Source organism: Bison bison, unplaced genomic scaffold (genome assembly GCF_000754665.1).
Source record: "Bison bison bison isolate TAMUID 2011002044 unplaced genomic scaffold, Bison_UMD1.0 scf7180017864530, whole genome shotgun sequence".
Classification (NCBI taxonomy): Eukaryota; Metazoa; Chordata; class Mammalia; order Artiodactyla; family Bovidae; genus Bison; species Bison bison.
Genome location: NW_011495080.1, coordinates 2,932,631 through 2,939,973, shown reverse-complemented (window position 1 = coordinate 2,939,973; position 7,343 = coordinate 2,932,631). Strand labels below are relative to the sequence as shown.

Below are 7,343 nucleotides of genomic sequence, written 5' to 3'. Positions count from 1 at the left end.
TAGGCAAACCAGTTTGAATGGTTCTCCATAAATACCCATTCCCTTACCTCTATTCACTGTTCCCTTAGAGCAGAATTCCTTTTCTTTTTTCTATAAATCTTAAACATCCTTTCAAATCCAGCTTAAATAGTGCCATGTCCACGAAGCATTATTCAAAAAAACAAAAAAACTCCTTTTCCGTCTCCCTTATACATCAAGTGCTTTCTCATGCTGTGGATTACTTTCTGCTGTCGTGATACACACACGTCACTTTTCCCCCATTAGTCCCTTGGAGGCATCATTCAAGTTCGATTCTCTGTTCCCCCCAGGCCTAGCTTTATGCCATGTTCACATGAGATTTGCAGCATATGTTTGAAGAATGAGTTGTTTGACCAGACTGGGCAGACTGATGAGTATCTGGGGCTGTCAATGGATACATCATCCATTTTAATGTAATTAAAGTCATGAGAAAAGTTGGGTTTCCAGGGTAGGAAGACAGAGCCTTGGGTGCCAATATGGTAGTAAAGCAGAGTGGCTCAGGGCATATGTATAGGCACTGCGGTCCAGCTGGCCTGATATTGAACTCCTGCTCTGCCACTTACAGTCTTTGTCCTCTTGGGCAAGTTAGCCTCTCCTGAGTTTCTGCATCTATAAAATAGGAGTAATTGTAGTAACCTGTCCATAGAATGGTGGTTGAGAATTCAAATCGTCCCAAGCACACGATGAGCACTCCAAGAAAGGTAGCGGCCATGGCGTCATACCGGCTTCCCTGGTGGCTCAGATGGTAAAGAATCTGCCTGCAGTGCAGGAGACCCAGGTTCAATCCCTGGGTAGGGAAGGTACGTGATGATACATGCTTCACCATCCTAGTACTGTTGCCAACAGGTGGGCAGCACCAGGACGTAACAGTAGAAGAGGTGGGAGAAATGCAGCCCTGAAGTCTTAGAAGAATTTTTCTTCCCTTGATGGAAGTGCTTAGCTTCAGAGGGGTCAAAGCAGTGGGAGTCCTGAGTGAAGATGGTCTCCACTTACTAAGAAGTGACTAATCAGCAGTCTTTTGAGAGACTGTTTCAGTAGAGTGGGCAAGGTACAAGGGAGGTGTCAGACGACTAAAAAAATAATGGCCAGAAGGAAGGGAAAAACAGCCAAGAGGAAGGGGCAGGAAGAGGAGATGCAGAGTCATGTAAAAGATATGTTTGCTTAGTATTTTTTTCCTTTGAGCCACATCATATTTTAAAAAGGAAGGCACCCTGAAGTGTGGTCACTCAGTGACCTGTGTGGCCCCTTGGGGGTATGAAGTAAATCGTTGACGAAAATCAGTGCTTAATTCAAGTGCCAATAACCCTTGTTGAGAGGATAAATGAGCACCTTTAAAAAGAATAGTTTTTAATTCTTAGCATGGCCCCTCTTTCTAAGTTGGGGGTGTCTGGTGCCTGATTTGACATTGTGCCTTGAGGTTCACACGAGCAGTTACACGCCGAGCCCTCCTTTATACTCACCTTGTTTGTGAGCATCTCATGAAATGTCTGCCTGGGTTGGAGAGACAAGCTGTGACTGGAGATGCTCCTGTGAAGTGAAGCCAAGTGAGCCTAAATGCTCACACCCAGACTCGCAAGTCTTCCATGATGAGGTAGAAAGAGCATGGGTGTCAGAGGCACAGGGCCTGGATGACAGCTCCAGTCTCATTTAGTGCCTCTGTGTGTTTGAACAAATCAATCTCTTTTCTCTGTGCATATTGTTAAGGCCATTTAGGAACATGCTAAACTGTAACAGATACAAAAATATGATGGATGATTGTTCTTGGCTCTGCCTTTGCCATAAAATACATTGGAATTCTTGAGTTAAATCTTCCTAACATCTTGGACCTGCCAACTGACTGTTGATATGTTTTTTTGGCCATACCATGTGACATGTGAGATCTCAGTTCCAACCGGGGATGGAACCCACACTGCCTGCAGTAGAAGAGTGGAGTCTTAACCACTGGATTGCCAGAGATGTTCCCCACTGACTGTACTATGCTTTGGCAGTTACTACAAAAACTACTGGACTTCCCATCTGGCATAGTGATAAAGAATCCGTCTGCCAATGCAGGAGATGTCAGAGATGTGGCTGGGAAGATCCCCTGGAGTAGGAAATGGCAACCCCCTCCAATATTCTTACCAGGAAAATTCCATGGGCCGAGGAGCCTGGCATCCAGCAGTCCATGGGGTCCCAAAGAATTGGACACGATTCTGAATACTCGTTGCACCACGCTTAGCCTTATTACACAGTCTAATCATTTTTGCTTGTCTTTTGATTCAGTCAACACACCTACTAAGTACCTAGTATGTGTCAAGAGTCATGCTGGGTTCCAGAGATAGGCAGTGAGTCATCAGCTCTAATGCAGGTTACAGGGCACACGGACGGGGAACAAGCGATCCGTCACAGTGACCCATCACAACTGTACCCAATGTCATAAAGCAGGGGGCCTTGGGAAGGCACCTCACCACTTTCAATGGGTGAGAAAGAAGGGCATACACAGAAGTCTGAAAGCATCATCCTTAAACCAGCAGCATCAGCATCACCTGGAATCTTGTTATACCCACCCCAGACCTACTCATTCAGGCTGTGGAAATGGGGCCCAGTAATCTGAAACAGTTCTCTTGGTGATTCCAATGCACATTAAAGTTTGAGAAACCACCAGCCTAGAGGAAATAACATTTAAACTAAGCACTATAGTCATACCATTCAATATAGTAACCACTGGTCATGGGTGGCTATGGAGCCCTTGAAACTTGGCTAGTTCAAAGTGAGTTGTGCTTTAAGTATAAAATGCAGATCAGGTTTCAAAGACTTACTAAGAAAAAAAAATACCTCATTAATTATTTTATATAGATCATATGTTAGAATGATAATCCTTTGAAACTAAAGGGTTAAATAAAATGAATTATTAAACTTTCACCTACTTTTTTCTGCTTAATATGACTTTTAGAAAGTTTAAAATGACCAATTTTAAAAAGCCGATTATATGTGGCTTGAATTACATTTTGATTGGACACAGCTGATGACTAGTGGGTCCAAAAACCAGAGTGGGATTGAAGTGGCAGTCAGAGGGGAGGTGATGATGGGTAAGGGTTCTGTGTAGAATACAGAGTATGCAGAGTTCCTGAGGCCAGAAAGAACATGGTATGTTAAGGAAATAAAACCAAAGCCTTACTGGTCACATTAAGGATTTTGAGTTTTGTCCTAAGATCAACAGGAAGTAATTTGAGGGTTTTAAACAGGGTACTCAATTTTCAGGAAGTTTGTAGCTAATACATGAGGGTAAGATAACTATGGCTGAATATTGCACGACTCTCAGAATCAAAGCTCCCTGCTCCTGCCCAGAAGATGGTGGGGGTGGAGGCATTTGGTCAGGTGGTACCATCAAGAGGGAGGGAGCAGGACCCTGACCATCAGCTGCCTCCACCCCAGGATATGAGGCACAAATAACCCTGCTAAAGGGAAAAGCAGACACCTGCGAATAGTTTTGTGCTCAGTTCATTTTCAGTTTGGTCAATGTTGAGAGCTGGAGGAAACATTCCAGAAGAGTCCAAAGTTGAGTAGGAGTTTGATTACAGAGCTGGGACTCTGCAAGGCACTGGCAAGGGTTTGGTGAAAGGAGGGTCGGGAACAAGGGAGCCTGGCATATGTGGGGATTAGCAGGTCTGTCCTTTGAAAAAGTGCACTGGACAACCACAGAGAAAGGGCCCAGATTAGAGCCTGGAGGCCTGGGCTCTGACCAGCTTCAGGAGGTGGGGGTGGGGCTTCCCATTCACCTGTGACCTGGAGGAACTTTCCCTTTAAGTCACAGGTCATACACTAGCAGACTCAAGCTACCCTCAGACAGGTCTTGTTTAGCTCATGTTTTTTAAAATGTATTCTAGTTAGTTGCTAGTATTTGTATCAGATATCACATGAAATTACATTTCCAGTTCTTTTGAAAATTGGAAAATTGAAGACCTCAGTTCCTCAGTCTCACAGAGAAATGGGCTGGAGCTAAGTAGTAGTTACTCCTTTCATTTTTCCTATGAGCTTCTAAGCTGAAATGATCATGTTACCAAAAAAAAAAAAAAATTATTTATTCTTCAAAACAGAATCCACAAGTTTTTTCTGGCCTGAGTCTTGCATTCTCTCCAGTCTTCTGTTTCCAGCAGCCCTCAGCTTCTCTGTGTTCTCCAGAAAAGTTCTAGAATGGTACCCTTAGCTCAGCAAGACTAGATTATACAGATGCTCCATCCATGTGTCAATGTGCATGAGTTGCATCCATCAGAGAAGCACATATGTTCTCTGCAGTTCAGCAATGTTCCCACTACCCCTGCAGCCCCGCACAGATCTGCAGTCCCTGCCTGAAACTTTAAATGAAACTGCAGTGTTGTATTTGTTGGTAAACACTGGCTTACCAGCTCCTACAGAGATTGAATCATAAAGATTGCAAGCTGTAAACCTCAACAGTTCCTTTGTAAATATTCAGCCATTAATTAAATGGCAAAGGTTAGTTGATAGCAAGGAGGAGAGAGGGAAGGGACTTTATTGACCTGAAGTAGATGCTCCAGTTCAGTATCTTACCCTGTGTTTGCCCTCTGTGCACCATAATAAGGGGCTGGTGTATTTGTAGAGTCTTTGTGGCTGTAGCACTATTTCTCTGCTCCAGTGTATATATTTTGAGAGGGAAGAAACAGAAAGTGTCTTATTTCTTAAAGTAAACAAATAGAGCTGATTAAAATACTGTAAAGCTTTGTGATAGGTGCCTGAGTGTTTATGATATTGCTACACTTTTTTCCCCCTCAGAATAGTTCATCATCAAAAGATGTTGAAGAGGTGCATCTGCCTACAATATTTGTGCATCACACTCTTCATTTGAAGTGAAAAATAACTTCTTTGCTATAAGGAGCTTCTTGCTTGACAAGACACAGTAAGGGCTGAGGTAGAGAACCATTGACAGCTTCTCTTTTCTCCATCCCCCTCCAGCACCACCACCACCGAAAACAGGGCAGTAAATAAAATGTTGCATGGGCATGAATCCAGTTTTTGATGGGCCAGAAGCTTCTAGCACTTAGTGGATTGGGGTGGGCTGTTCAAAAAAACAATACCCAAGTGTCTTTGTTTTGCTGATTAAACACACATACATGTTCTCATCCATGTGAATTCATTAATTGGTCTCTCCCAGCACCTTAGAAGTAGCTTGTTCAAGTGAGGGGCCCTAAAGCTTGAGCTTCATTCGTTTCATGGATACTCCACTTCCAGGTACCAGTAATCACCTAGCCAAACACTGCCTAGCTGCCTTTCATCCCATTTTGAGTTTTCTGCCCCTTGATGCCCATCTGGGTTGAGGGGAGAGGCATCGTTCTCCCTCTGGAAAGTCTCGGCTCTGCAAGGTACCTTCACCTGCGTCCTGAGCCCAGGCGCTTCCGATAACCTGATGCTTCCCTTTGCAATGCACTAAATGAAGGTCAGACTTCACTGACGCCCGATGAGAAGGGAAGGTCATAAACCTAACTGCTGTCACCTTTCAACCACTTGCAGATCATCTCCATCTGCTTCTTCCCTCAGGTCCGCTCTTGACCCTCTGAAATTGAAAGCTTTGTTGTAAAGACTTTCCTCCGACTTCAGAATCTCTCGGAATTAACTAAAGAAAGGAAGAAATTAGGTCCAGATTCCAATTAACTTCATCACTGATTATTATATAACTGTGGGCGAATCACAGTTTAAGTGGGACAGAGTATCTCCAGTTCATGGAAGTTGCCAAGAATGGCAGAATACCAGGCCCTGATGTTTGTATAATCTGTGCCCCCTGGTGTGGAAAGTGCTGGGTGCACAAACCGAGTAGCATTTGTCAGTGTGGATGTGTCCGGTGAAAGGCCAGTGAGGCAGGCTGGTGCAGCCAGGCTGCAGATTTTCTCCAGGGGACTGAGTGGGTCCAGATTTCTGGGCTAGCAGCTTCAGTTAGGGGGTTCAGGAACACTCTAGGGTTGCCTGTCCCACCTTACTAGAGTCTTCCTCTGCGATGTGGCTGGCATGGATAGGACAGCTGAAGGGTTGCGAGGAGGAGCTGTGGCCTCCCTATCTGTGTGCTCCTCTCACTCCTGCAGACCTGCTTCTGGTAATCTGTTCCTACAGGCAGCATCTCTCAGCTGCTTGATTTGATAGCTTGTTTTGTATCCAGATTTATTTCTGCCAAAAACTGTCATCTTGAGTCAGGTGAGAGATTATTTAAGTGACTACCATATTGAATGCTAAGGTTGGTTGAAATCATCTTCAGTTCAGTTCAGTTGCTCAAAGTAATGTCTCTGCTTTTGAATATGCTATCTAGGTTGGAATCAAGATTGCTGGGAGAAATATCAATAACCTCAGATACGCAGATGACACCACCCTTATGACAAAAAGTGAAGAGGAACTAAAAAACCTCTTGATGAAAGTGAAAGTGGAGAGTGAAAAAGTTGGCCTCAAGCTCAACATTCAGAAAACGAAGATCATGGCATCTGGTCCCATCACTTCATGGGAAATAGATGGGGAAACAGTGGAAACAGTGTCAGACTTTATTTTTGGGGACTCCAAAATCACTAGAGATGGTGACTGCAGCCATGAAATTAAAAGACGCTTACTCCTTGGAAGGAAATTTAGACCAACCTAGATAGCATATTCAAAAGCAGAGACATTACTTTGCCAACAAAGGTCAGTCTAGTCAAGGCTATGGTTTTTCCTGTGGTCATGAATGGATGTGAGAATTGGACTGTGAAGAAGGCTGAACGCTGGAGAATTGATGCTTTTGAACTGTGGTGTTGGAGAAAACTCTTGAGAGTCCCTCGGACTGCAAGGAGATCCAACCAGTCCATTTTAGAGGAAATCAGCCCTGGGTGTTCTTTGGAAGGAATGATGCTAAAGCTGAAACTGCAGTACTTTGGCCACCTCATGCGAAGAGTTGACTCATTGGAAAAGACTCTGATGCTGGGAGGGATTGGGGGCAAGAGGAGAAGGGGATGACAGAGGATGAGATGGCTGGATGGCATCACTGACTCGATGGACGTGGGTCTCAGTGAACTCCGGGAGTTGGTGATGGACAAGGAGGCCTGGCGTGCTGCAATTCATGGGGTCGCAAAGGGTTGGACACGACTGAGCAACTAATCTGATTTGATCTGATCTAGGTCGGTCATAACTTTCTTTCCAAGGAGTAAGGGTCTTTTAATTTCATGGCTGCAGTCACCATCTGCAGTGATTTTGGAGCCCAGAAAAATAAAGTCTGACACTGTTTCCACTGTTTCCCCATCTATTTGCCATGAAGTGATGGGACCAGATGCCATGATCTTCGTTTTCTGAATGTTGAGCTTTAAGCCAACTTTTTCACT

At 44.3% G+C, this 7,343-nt stretch overlaps 1 protein-coding gene across 1 annotated transcript in view; it reads left to right on the top strand.

The window, feature by feature from the left end:
- The window catches only part of BPGM (2,3-bisphosphoglycerate mutase), a 31,803-nt gene that overhangs the window by 4,730 nt on the left and 19,730 nt on the right, over positions 1 to 7,343 (top strand). The gene's annotated exons all lie outside the window — the stretch shown is intronic.